Source organism: Sparus aurata, unplaced genomic scaffold (genome assembly GCF_900880675.1).
Source record: "Sparus aurata unplaced genomic scaffold, fSpaAur1.1, whole genome shotgun sequence".
NCBI lineage: Eukaryota > Metazoa > Chordata > Actinopteri > Spariformes > Sparidae > Sparus > Sparus aurata.
The window spans coordinates 10,308-23,987 of record NW_022045145.1 but is presented as its reverse complement, the minus strand read 5'-3'; the positions used below and the strand labels follow the sequence as shown (position 1 = coordinate 23,987).

At 41.2% G+C, this 13,680-nt stretch overlaps 1 long non-coding RNA gene across 2 annotated transcripts; it reads left to right on the top strand.

The window, feature by feature from the left end:
* The first annotated feature begins 8,352 nt into the window (after window positions 1–8,352).
* LOC115577993 (uncharacterized) lies at window positions 8,353–9,400 on the top strand. Of its 2 annotated transcripts, XR_003983331.1 has the most exons (4): window positions 8,353–8,425; window positions 8,572–8,617; window positions 8,702–8,769; window positions 9,031–9,400. It is a non-coding gene; the product is annotated as an uncharacterized LOC115577993 (long non-coding RNA). The 2 variants fall into 2 exon arrangements; XR_003983330.1 differs by lacking the exon at window positions 8,702–8,769.
* Window positions 9,401–13,680: the final 4,280 nt, after the last annotated feature.

Genomic DNA, 13,680 nt, shown 5'->3' with positions numbered 1-13,680 from the left:
GCAGGTAGACCTGCGAGGTCCCTATTGTTATTGGAAGGACAGAAATTTTCTTCTCCAAGTTTGAATGCAGTTTTGGATGCCTGAACATATGCCAAAACTCACCAAATTTGGAATATTTGTTACATCTGGCGAAAAATTGCGATCCTGCATTGTCATTGGGCGTGGTCGTGACCTGCGGGCTCTGTAGCGCCCCCTAATGTTCATCCCCGCCTCCCATAAGTGCGTAGAGGAGTCAGCTATTTAGATGATGGCGGCGTTTTTGTCCAATTCATGCCTACTTTGAAAATTATCTTGTCCTAGAGCTTAAACACCACAGTCTTCAAATTAACTCAGTAATTTTCTTCATGTCTTGAAGAACAAAAGTTATGGAAATCATTCAGCTGCGCCAAACTTTATTGGGCGGTGCGGTGGAAACCATTTTTTCCTCACGCTGTCAAGCATCGAGGCTTTATAACTTTATCATATAATTTCCTATCCACACCAAACTGCTCGTAACTGTAGAGGCTGTCTCCCCGAACAAATCTCAGCATCAATACTAAGTCGGCCAATTTTGCTTTTCACCACCATTTTGAAATATTGCCAATCTTCATACTTAAATTATCTCCTCCTACAGATGTAACGCCACCGACTTCAAAGTCACTCAGTAGCATCCTTTGACCTTGAAGATGAAAAGTTATTAAAATCTTTATCCTACATCATACCTGCTGGCCACAGTGGAGCGGGCAATTCGAATCCTTCACCGTAAAGCATCGTGTCCTCATGACTTCTTCATACAATTTCCTATCTCGGCCAAATCTCTCAGGAATGCAGAGGGAGTCGCCCTGATGAGATCTGTGTGGTCATGGGGTGTGGCGGTGACGCGCGGGCTCTGTAGCGCCCCCCTATTGTGATGCCCCGCCTCCTACTTGTACATAGAAGGACAAAAATTGGTACGCACCTTCATCATGACCAGACACACAAAAAACCCATTTGGATGCTTACTCTCACTCCAACAGGAAGTCAGTTATTTTGATGTGTGGCGGAATTTTTGACAAATTCATGCCTACTTTGAAAATTATCTTGTCCTAGAGCTTAAACACCACAGTCTTCACATCAACTCAGTAATTTTCTTCATGCCTTGGAGAACAAAAGTTAAGCTGCGACATGCTTTAGTGTGCGGGGCGGTGGAAACCATTTTTTCCCCTCGCGGTCAAACATCAAGGCTTTATAACTTTAACATACAATTTCCTATCCACACCAAACTTCTATTAAGTGTAGAGGCTGTCTCCCCAAATAAATCTCAGCATCAATACTAAGTCGGCCATTTTGATTTTGGCCGCCATTTTGAAATATTGCCAATCTTTGTACTTAAATTATCTCCTCCTACAGATGTAAGACCACCGACTTCAAAGTCACTCTGTAGCATCCTCTGACCTTGAAGATGAAAAGTAATGGAAATCTTTATCCTACGTCATACCTGCTGGCCACAGTGGAGTGGGCAATTCAATCCTTCCCCGTAAAGCATTGTGTCCTCATAACTTCTTCATACGATGTTCTATCTCGGCCAAATCTAGAGGGAATCTAGAGGGAGTCGCCCTGAATAGATCTATCCATCAATACTGTGTCATATCAATAGCGCCACCCACTGGAATCCCACTGGAAACATGAAGTAAGTTTTATCGCAGTCAATTAGGGCGCCCTACATGCATGTACATGAATGAAATTTGGCACGCATGTGTGTTATGACAAGACGCACAAATGACTCATTTACACCCACACTCTCAGTCCAACAGGAAGTGGTCAATTTTGCTTAGAAGCAAATTAATTGATGGTGTAGATGATACAAGTCGCCACTAGATGGCACTGTTGTCTTTCAAGGCACATGTATCCTCTCTTTATAATCTCTGAATAATTCCATTCAATTCCAGTAAGTCATCCGCATATTCATCAGATTTTATTAAAACTTCAAAAGGTGGCAGCACGCACTTCTTGGAATAATAACTGGCAAACAAAGCAGAACTTAGATCAAAAGCTTTACACTGATAGACAGCCATAAATACATTTTTGAAAGAAGGCAAGTGAAGCATTATTCTACACTCATTTATGTGCAGTGATGACAAACATAGGCTGTGTCCGAATTCAGGGGTAGCATCCTTCAGTGACCCATCCTTCGCCGCCAGCAAAAGCCGGGTCCTTCAGAGAGACCTACAGGCCTCGTCAGCCTGTTGTGAATTTGGACGGTCTACCCTTCGCAACATTTCCTGGTTGCGTCACCAGATGTTTCAGCCCCTATCCGCACCTCACTATTTCTGGTGAGGTAAGGTTCGCAAAAGTGACAAGAAGAGTAAAGTTTGACTGTCAGATCTGTTTGAGCTTCTGGAATTCCTGATTTCCTTTTTAATCCTTCTGCTTGTGGAGGAAGAGGAGAAGCGGCTCTGGTTTATCTCCGGCTGAGAGGACCGTTGAGAGGTAAACCTGTTATTGAACCCACAGTAATGTTATCGATATTATCATCATTAGCTAGCTAACAGTTTGGGGTCATTAACATACCGATACATTACGTTAATGCTGACATATATACTGCTGATCACCACATATGATTTTATTATGATTTTAAAGGCATTGTATTTTAAATGTTTGGTAGATAGTTTAGTTTGCTGTAATTTATTATGATTATTATTATTATAATTAGAGTATGAAATCATAATTCCTGCGTCTTTCTTAACCCTTATGTTGTGTTCCGGTCAAATCTGTCCGATTTAAAAGTTTTATCTCTGAAAAATGTATTTAATTTGATCAGACTGACCTAAGAGTCCATGACTTTGTCCACAAAGAGGATTTCAACACACAAAATAAATGCACACAATTTTGTGTATTTTATTCAACTTTTGTACACTCTTGGTGTTCCCGGTCAAAAATGACCAGTCATTAGAAATGAATGGGGGAGACTACAATAAGTGTAAAAAACTGATCTCAGGTACATCCTCATTTGTCATATGGACACACACACACATACACACACACACACACACACACACACCTTGGTTCCCAGGCAACTACCACGGGAACCTTAGCCCAGTAGAGTCTCTCTCCCACGGGAACAACACCTGTTCTCAGAAAGTTGTTGGAACATTGTTTCAATAATATTGAACTTTTCTCGCAGCTTTGGTAGCCTATATAAATGCTTTTTTGAGGCCCTGCTCACAATTCATTGTGTGGCAGCACCATGGAACGTCGATATACCATAAGTGAGGCTATTGATTACATATGTGATCACCACACTGGTGAAGAGGAGAGAGGCCAGGAAACTGACAGTGAGGATGGATTAGAGGAGGAAGTGTCAGAAGATGAAGACGACACAGAATATAATCCAGACCAAGAATTAACTGATGGGGAGGAATCCAGTGATGAAGAGGATGGCCATGCTGAGGCTGCTGTCACATTCAGGTCAAAGAATGGGAACTTATCCTGGTCTTCATCCCCACCTGAGAACCACCTAACCCTTTGACCAGAAACATGACTAGTGTTACTTTATGTGACTGTATAAAAAAATTAAATGGTTTCAAAACAAATGTCCATGGTAACTTTGACTCTGTGATGAACAATATACTATGTTTCATCTGATTATTTTTTATACTCAAAATAATCCAGAAATGATACTTTTTAGAACTCGAATTCAAGATGTATACGCTCAGATCAGTGAGGTATACAGGCCATAAATAACAAATAGAAGTTCAAAACTTGTAATGTTCACAAGAACTGAAGTTGATAAAAAGATCTAACACAAGAAGTAGTGATAATATATGTATTATACAGTTTTTATGATGAGTTTAAATGGACCGGTCATTTTTGACCAGGAACACAAAATTGTTTAACATGAAACGAACACAACTTGAGGGTTAAACATTCTTAATGACATGTCAGCCGTCGATGGAGTCAGAACGGCAGACCCGGTTGATGGACGATGTGGTGGACAGAGGAGACTGGACCCACAAACACCGTGAGTACCGACCCAGATGATGTCCCACTGACACCATCCAGCCCAGCAGCACTGCAGGGACTCCTGCTCAGCCTGTTACTGTCCATCATCTATAACTGTTTTAACAGTAACCCTGACCCCAACGCTAGGATTGGGGTTAGGGTTTGGTTGAAGGTGCACTACAAACAGCCCGAAACATTCAAGCCAACACCTCCTGGAGGAGCCATCTGGAGCCTGACAGTTAGTCAACCCTCACCTCTCATCCATCACTTGGCTTTAACAGTAACGCTGACCCCAACGCTAGGAAAAACAAGCACTTCTTTCTGCTGTGAAACGCTGGGGGCGTGTCAGTTAGAGACGCTGGAACCAGGCCCATGCGGCGGGGGCTACACGTCATGTTAATGACGTCCGTGTCTCCCCAGGTGTTCCCCTTGTCTATCTAAACCGGCGGACAGTTTATAATCATATAGATGCTGTTATAACGTGTAGTGATGAGATCCTGACCCACTAAACATCCTGGAAAGTGACGGAGTGAAGTTTTTCGCGCTAAATTACATAATTATACATAATCACCATCAGTAAACAGGACGCTGTCTGACTCTGTCACTCGCGGGGACTGAGGCTGTTTTCTGGGGGACAGTTTCCTGAAGTCTCGGTCAGGAGGGCTGGCGGTCGCGGTGATTTATTTTCGTCAAACACTCGGTGAGTTAAACACTCTTGTGACAAGCGTGACAGACGCTGTTTTGTGAGCAGAAATGTGAGGAAGAGTCGGGAGGACAGGGAGGGGACGGACAGGAGGACAGACGCTTTTCCACATACAGCTGTGGTATTTGTTTTCCTCATATAAGTTGCTAAAGACAGTTATAGTTACTACGTTACTTTTGTTCGGTCATGTAACGCTGCTTTGTGGGACATTTCTCTGTATTTAGTTAAGTGAAGGACCTGTGCAGTTAGACTGTCAGACCGACACGCCCTCGCGCCGCGCCTCCAGATTAGCCGTTCACACTGGGACGGCTCACCAATAATGCGACCCTGATACTACCTCCACATACCGCCGGTGGGACCCGCCGTCAGCGGGATGGAGAGGGTCGGCTGCGGCGCGGCCATATCATGCCGGTGGGACCCGCCGTCAGCGGGACGGAGGGCTGGCTGTGGCGCGGCCACATCATGCCGGTGGGACCCGCCGTCAGCAGGACGGAGTGGGTCGGCTGCGGTGGTGGCCACATTATGCCGGTGGGACCCGCCGTCAGCGGGACGGAGAGTGTCAGCGGCGGTCAGCAGCGGCCACATCTCCTCGTCTGCGGAGGAGAGGATGCAAGCCGGGGACGGAGTTGACCAGCGTCAATGGACTCCCCCGTTTCCTTACGTTGTCATCCGAAGGAAACTTAAATAAGCTAACAGCGCCGTCACACTGTGGCATCCAGGAAAGATGCAGAGCGATGTGGAGGAGACATGGCTGGTTAGCTGACTGGTTGACTGGTTAGCTAGCTGCAAACTATTGTAAGCAATGCTATCCGAGACTGGAGAGTGAGTGGGAGAACCGCTGAAGCCGACGCGCTGAACGTATTTATAGCACTTCCGCAGCAGGGCGGGGTTTATGCAAATCATATGGCCGCGTTACGTAACGCAGCCATGATTTGCATGATTTCTGACCCGCCCATTAAATCCTGAACACAGAAATGTTGAAAAACTGTTTGTGAGCCTAGCTCCAAAATTAAATTCTATATGGCCGAATGGCTATTACATGTTTTAAGTAAACACATTTATGACCCGTTTAATGTGTTTGGAAGAAAATGGCTGATTTTGGTTTACACAGACTTTAAGTAATAGTAGGGAATTATTATAAGCCTGTTATATATATCTATATATCTCTCTATATATATAGGTATATAGATATATATAATGCATTTTCTGCATATTTTAGACTTTGATTAGTAGCAAGTGTAACAAAAGCAATTTACCCTCAGGCGTCAATAAACTGTGAGTGATTCTGAAATATCTATAATGGAGGTTGTGTCCATATTTAAAGTCAAACAAGTTGACAGTGTGCTAGACAGCTGTCACATTTACATGTCTGAAGGTTGTCATTATATACACAGATTCTATATTTAAGTTATTTATCATCAGAGTAACAGCGTTAGATACATTAGTAGCTATAAACAGTAATTTAAACATTAGAAAAATACTTATGTGGGTTTGAGTGCCTACGTGTATAGTAGAAATATAAGGAACAGGTAATGTTTATTTATGCCGGTGAAATGTTTGTATGTTGTGTGTATGTTGCAGTATCAATGCTTGGATGAGGCTGTTCCGTGGTCAAAGCTTTTTAAACAAAGCCTGCAAGTGGGGGAGATGGGGATGAAGCTGGTGGACCGGCTTCTGAGGCAAAATCGTGCCTTCAAGAAGCAGGCGGCATAGTCTGCGAAGCGGGCTGAAACATCAGAAAAAGCCATCCAGCAGTTGAAGGCTGATAATGCCAAACTTAAAGAAGAGTTGATGGCAGCTTGATGTGGTAAGTTCAGTTACTGTGAGTCAGCAGTATATGTATATGAAAAGTCAGGGTTTGTACGGCTGCTTTAAATCTGTGAAAGTGCTCGAATTTCAATGTTGTGTTTTCAAGGTCTGAGAAGTGCTTGGATTTAAGTGTAAATGCTTGAAAGTGCTTGACTTTATAACTCTGTCTTTTATAAAATTGGGATCAGACTGGATAGTTTGTGTACATGCAGAAATAAAATCAGTAAGAGAATTGAGAGATTTGTTCCATGGGAGAGACTGTGCTCTCCAGTCACATGACATGTAAGTTTAGACTTTTTGAGTAAGTTAGGCCAACGCTGCACATTAACACTTTGTTTATGATAACTGCTAACATTAACTAAATTAGTGGTTTTACACAGGAAATTAGATAAAATGTTGTCAAAGTTAACGTGTTAACTAAGACTGAAAAAAACATACGCATTGACGCATGTAATTAATATGAAAACCATAAAACCATAAATAATAATTAATTCAGCATTAATCAAATTAAGTTATTAAGTTATTGCCTGACTGTGTCTGCCATATATGGCCTGTGTGTGTATCGTCACACATGCAGTTGGTAGGAATAGAGAAGGATGGCTGAGGAGAAGGTGGAATTTGATGCAACTTGGACTGATGACATGGTCAATATTAATAAGCTTTGATGAATAAGCCAACAGCGCTCTTTGTAGCACAGAGCATCTTTCCTGCTGCTGACAGGCTGTCAGAAGACAAGTGACTCACACCAGTTGATTAACGACAGAGTTGGAAACGTGACTTTTCAGTTTGTCTCTGTAACGTCACATCAGGCATTGACATCTGTAATAGCTTTAAGTGTGAAAAAGGAATCTTCACTTGTCTCCACTTTTCATTACTTACTTCTAATAAAGTCAGATTAGATGGCAAGCCAATAGTTCTTACAGATAGGTTAGACAGTTTGAAACCTAAAAATGTATGTCCAAAAACAAAAGTACAGGGTGCTTTCAGGTCTGTCTTTGTGCAAGTTTGCTTAAAGAAGGCATACCTCTTTTTGGATAAAATTTTGTGTCCTCCTTGAATTTATAAACCTTTTGCTTTGATGAAACATCATTTTAGATGTTTATAGCATAATTCAATCTACATAATTGTGATAAAAACTGAAAGAAAAATAAACAAGAGTTTATATATATTCCTGTAGATATGTATTTTACACTTGCGATAAGGTGCTGAAAACATTAGAAAATGACTGTTTAAAGTGCTTGAAAAGTGCTTGAATCTGACCCAGAAAAATGTGTACGAACCCTGTAATTGAGTGTGGGAACAGGTTAAATAGTTCATCTAACACTATGATTGTGTGTACTTGCAGAGGTTACTGATGCAGAAATGCTACAGATCGTAATGCAGGTAGAAAAGGGTAAGTTGTAAATGTAGTGGTTTATTACTTTCAAGGTTTGCCTTTATATGTGAGTGTAATTGAAGTGTAATAATGTATTTGCCTGTGTTGTTTATGTTATTTGTTGTATGAGTGGCGAAGGTGTTGGAGGAGGGTAAGTTCTAAATGTGGTAGTTTAGACTTGAGACATTTATGTATCTCACATTAGGGAAATTCACTTTTCACAGTAGCAGGTAGACACATATAGAGATAATTTAAATAAAGTGTCAGAGTATTGCCTTGTTGAGGTTAGATACATAAATACATAGTGTTTAAAGACAGCACTTTAAAATAATCAGACTCAGTGTATGAATATGAATACATACAAAAAAGAAAATAGTATTATTGTGTGGGGATAGTGTGATACTTGCCATGGACACATGGTCACATGACCAGCTGATTGCCTGCAGTCATGTGACCGGCTGTCAATCAGGAAGTGATAAAGTGCTGCTTGTCTCAGTGGAGAGCCCTTTGACTTGGCTGCAGCACCTGGTGTGGTGTACTCTCCCTCTCATACAGGGTGAAAGCCGGACATAGCTCAGGTTTGTGCTAGCCTTTTGTTTGCGTCTCACCTATGTCACCATGTGTCCGTGTGCTGCCAGCGCTCTTTGTGTTAAGTGTTTTAACCTGTGTGGAAATGGTAACATTATCTGAAAGATATTTTAAGTATATTTTATTTATGTTTCAGTTCAGGACTGACGTGACCACTGACGGATGCTGTGGCACAGATACTGGTAAACAATATACATGTGTTTATCTGTTTTTTTTAATGTATTTTTAGATTTCTGGTATTTATAACTTTGTTTCCTTTTAAATAGTTGATGCACTGGATTGCTCCTTCTGCTCCCGCATTATTTAATTACGGGAGTTTGTGTGCCCTTGCAAAGTAGGCTTGTATTTTTATTACTATGTTTTAGTGTTTTACTTATGTGCAATATCTTGAACCTTGGGATGGCAACTAATGCATTCTGTGTTTTCTTTAAAGGACCAGGCCAGCCACTGTTTTCTACTGTTAATTTACTTTTTGCTGTTTGATTTGTAGGCTTGAGGCAATTGGTGTACATTTTCTACAATACTTGATGTACTGAGTAGTAGTCATTTGGATGGTGATGTCATTTAATGTTTCTGTTCTCTTTTGTACCTACAGCTTGACTCTGTGAAAGGCCGGGTCCGCACTGACACACAGCCTCCTTCTGTGGTGGGACTGCACGGGTGACACTCTGTAGTGGTGTGTATATTTGGTCGTGACACTGCATGTAATTCATTGCGAAAATCATATGTAAATAGAGGTTAAGTGTGTAGTGCTATTACGTGTGTAGTGCATGTGTGTGGTGGTAGAATTGCTGTCTCCTTTTTCTGTCTCCCACAGTCATTTTATTGTTGCTGTGTATGGCTGACCCGCCCTTATTGTGAGGAGAACTGATTGACTTTAACCACCCAATGAGATTGTTTTATTGCCTCATGCCTATGTTTAGTGAAATTTGATCTATATATTGTAATAAAGCCAACTTAACTTTTGCACAGGATACGCCTCTGGTAAATTGTTTCTGTTCGGGGAAGTCAGAGTGGGTCACAAATTGCATTGTAGACATTAAAGGTTTAAGGGTTCCTCCTGCCCCTTAGCGGGAGGTGGCGTTGTCAGGCATTTTTAAAGGTAGTCTTAGTACCAGGCACTACAATTGCACAGAATAATTGCTCAAGATGGTGGAGATAGAAGTGTAAGTAGTGCAAGATAAGTAGGTGCTTATGGTGTTATGTTAAAGGAGTCATCACCCGGAAATCGCAATTTCTCTCGTTAAATCATGCATATTGGTGTTGGACCTCTGTTGAAACTTGCCTGAATGGCTGGAGTTTGAAATTGGCTTATTTTTTAGCTTTGGCTCTTTTTCTGAACAGGAATAGCGCACAGTAGTGCGCGTTCCTAAAGCACGAGATTTTGACTCATATTAAGCATCGGCTCACAGCCGTCCTCAGCCAGACTTTCTGAGTGAGCATGCCGAATCTGCTCATTTCTCTGTCATTTTCACGCCATACATCGTGACTGCCAGCTTTGAAACTCAGGTCTTACATGTAAAACACGAGTGTGAAAAGTAAGAAGGAAAAAACAAAGAATTTACCATTCAGAGACATCCTGCTGTAAACGTGTCTCTTCCACCGTCTCTGCCTCTTCCACCGTCTCTGCCTCTTCACTTTCCCGTTCGGTTTCCGACTCCGGCTCGTACATAAATGCCTGAATTCCGTAAGGTTTGTCATTTAGTGTGTGCACCATGACAGGGGGCTGTTTGTTTTGGAGTCCGTGTGTGCATGCAGGCTCGCCCCCCATTCCGACTCTGTCCTTCCTGCGGCCAATCAACGCGCGCCTCATTACATATTAATACAATGCACATCCGGACCGGTCAAAACCTTGCGCATAATCTCGCGTGAGAAAGTCGCGGTATGAAAAAGGGTCAGAACAAGCTCTCTGTTTGATTTTTTGAAAAAAAAAAAATTCTAATAAGTTTTAAGAATTGATCCAAAGCGATCCAAGAGGGACTGGATATGTAAAAAACCAGGTGATGACCCCTTTAAGGGTTATAGGTGTTGAACAGTCTGACATTTGTTGGAATGAATGACCTGCGGTAGCGTTCCTTTTTACACTGTGGGTTAAGCAGTCTGTTGCTGAAGGAGCTGCTTAAGGTCCCCACAGTTGCATGTAGGGGGTGAGAGGGGTTGTCCATAATTGATGTCAGCTTGGCTAACATCCTCCTCTCACCCCCCTCCTCAATGGAGTACAGAGGACAGTCCAAGACTGAGCCAGGCCTTTTCGCCAGCTTATTGAGTGTCTTCCTGTCTGTCTTTGAGCTTCTACAGCTCAGAGAGAGACAGGAAGAGAGTCAAAAGACTCTAATGAGACTCTTTGTTACATTCAAGCTGTGCCTTTTATATGTGAGTGTAATTTAAGTGATAATTTGTTTGCCTGTGTTGTTTATGTAATTTGCTGTAGGAGGAGAAGGTGTGGTGGGAGGAGTCTGAGGAGTGTCTTTTTTTTGTTTTCATTTTTGGTCATCTAATAAATGTTGTTCGCGTACATGTTTGTTTCCTTTTGTATACAACTTCTATGGTGATGAGGGTGTTAGGGATTGTCCTAAATGTTGACACAGAAAACAATGGTAATATTACCATATGGGGTAAACATGAAAAAAAGTATTCCAGATGTGTTAGTGTTAGTCATGAGTTATTAGTTATTTCTGAAAGAAGGAAAGTAATTTTACTGATGTTGTAATGTTACATGTGAGAGGTGGTTTGTTTTATAATGACAAAGTTAAATTAGTAGTCTGTACAACTATTTTGTTATATTGGTTAAAATAGTCGTTATGATTTGAGAGTAGAATAAGATACACATTAATTGTGAAAAAATTCCACTGTTTGTGTGTGCAGGCAGTGTGTCTTGGTTTGCAAGTATTTGCCACTCGAATCAACAGTACCAGTCAGAGTCAAGGTGAGAGTCTGAGATGTGTCAATGATCATACACTACAACATCACATACAATTGAAGGGTGAATTCTAGTAATACATAGTGGACACAGGCAGAGTTAGTCAGTCCCAAAACTTTTATTCCATTTTTATGACATTTGCAGGATTCATAGGTGTCATTGATTTAGCCAAGAGTGACAGGAGATATCTAGGTGTGTGCTGTCTAACGGTGCCAAAGCCTTTTCTTCCCTGCTAGCAGCTGTAATTTTTCCTCTGATTTTGTCAAGACCTTATATCCTCCACACTACCCATCTAAACATATCAAATTGCTGATAACCACTTTCATTGAATCCTGAGTTGTCTAATTAGGGCCCGAGCAGGTGGACCTGCGAGGTCCCTATTGTTATTGGAAGGACAGAAATTTTCTTCTCCAAGTTTGAATGCAGTTTTGGATGCCTGAACATACCCAAAAACTCAAATTTGGAATATATGTTACATCTGGCGAAAATTGCGATCCTGCATTGTCATTGGGCATGGTCGTGACCTGCGGGCTCTGTAGCGCCCCCTAATGTTCATCCCTGCCTCCCACAAGTGCGTAGAAGAACGAAATTCAATACGCAGATAGTAGTAAATAATATGTTCTATTGCGCGTGCATGTGAAAATATGAATGCGCGTGCACAATTTATGATATGATTTATGATCTATTTTATGACTGTTTATGGTCTATTTTATGTTTGTTTATGGTCTAATTTATGTCTGTTTATGGTCTAATTTATGACTGTTTATGTCCGGTTTTATGTCTGGATTTATGTCCAGTCAAATGGTTCTTATATTGTGGATGTTTACTCAACCTCCTCTGACCCCCACCCTCTGACCCCCATCCTCTGAGCTTCACACCTGTGAACTGCATGTCTTGTGTGTGTGTGTGTGTGTGTGTGTGTGTGTGTGTGTGTGGGGGGGGGGGTTTCAAAGCTCTTCTGCAACCACCCATTCACGGTGATCTTGGGAGAGAGTGGGGAGTGTGTGGTTAATTTGTATTTCTTAGATGTTTGTCAACTTTATGGCAAACAGGTGAAATAATTTCAGAGTGGCCAGGAACAAAATGTGGGAAGGAAATGGGTGCAGACAACAGCTGTGATGGTGGGGAGTGTGTGGTTAATTTGTATTTCTTAGATGTTTGTCAACTTTATGGCAAACAGGTGAAATAGTTTCAGAGTGTCCAGGAACAAAATGTGGGAAGGAAATGGGTACAGACAACAGCTGTGATGGTCTTTGAAGGCCGACAACTGGTGGAGGAAATGATCTTGTCTGGTGGTTGGAGACAGTAAGTTTTGACACGTATATAGCAGAACCTGCTAAAGAGGGACAACCTGTGTGAAACAGGAAAAAATCTCTTTCCCGTGATGGCACCTCAGAGAAATTGCCTGCAGACACCGTCTGGTGGTGGGGAGTGGTTAACTGTATTTGAATATAGTTTTCTGTAGGGGATAACTAATTCTCTCCTGCTCTGCAGCCGTCTAGTAGTGCTAAATCTTTAAGTTTTGTTATACCAGCTATTCTCAGCTGTTTTCCCCTCTACATTTAAATTCATTTGGACAAGACAATTTTCATCTGAAGTACCAATGGAGTCTCTAAATGGTGAGTTATTATTTCATTATCCTCTTTCATTATCCTATTTCTAATAAGGTGGTTTTAATGGTTCTGTTGATCTTAGGATAATGTTTTGCATACTGTTTTAAAGGTTTTGTTTATTAGGTCACTTGGTGGGTGGTGTGTTGGATGTTGAGGAAAACCCTGATGCTGACAACCAAGGCTAGTCTTTAATATCACTCATTTATGTTAGAATTTATTCAATTTACAATTTGTTTTAAATTGATTTCTTTACCTTCTTTTGTACAGTTTTCCAGGGAGAAACACGGTGCCCTGGTGACATCATTAGTGCAGAGCGAAAAAAACTTGATGATCAGATAGCTGTTTGGAAACAGAGAACTATTGGGGAGGATCAAAAAGGCCTTGATGGTAAAACAGTGTTTTGTTTTATGCTTAAATAGAAATTGTCAATATGTCGTCAGTTTATATTAATTATTTATAAAAAAAAAATTCTGCTAATATGTATAGATTGCCCTCCCCCTGATAAAAAAATCAAAAGTCTGGATTGTGCTAAAACCTCTGGCAAGAAGTCATTATTGAGCCGAAAACGTTGTGGGATTAAGAGCCGTCAAACTGATAATAATGCAACGTATGTAACAACTATTTGTTAGTAGCATGAATTAACAGTCATAGTGTGTGTTATTATAATTATTAATATACTTGAAATAAATGTTATTGTTGATTCTAATTTTTT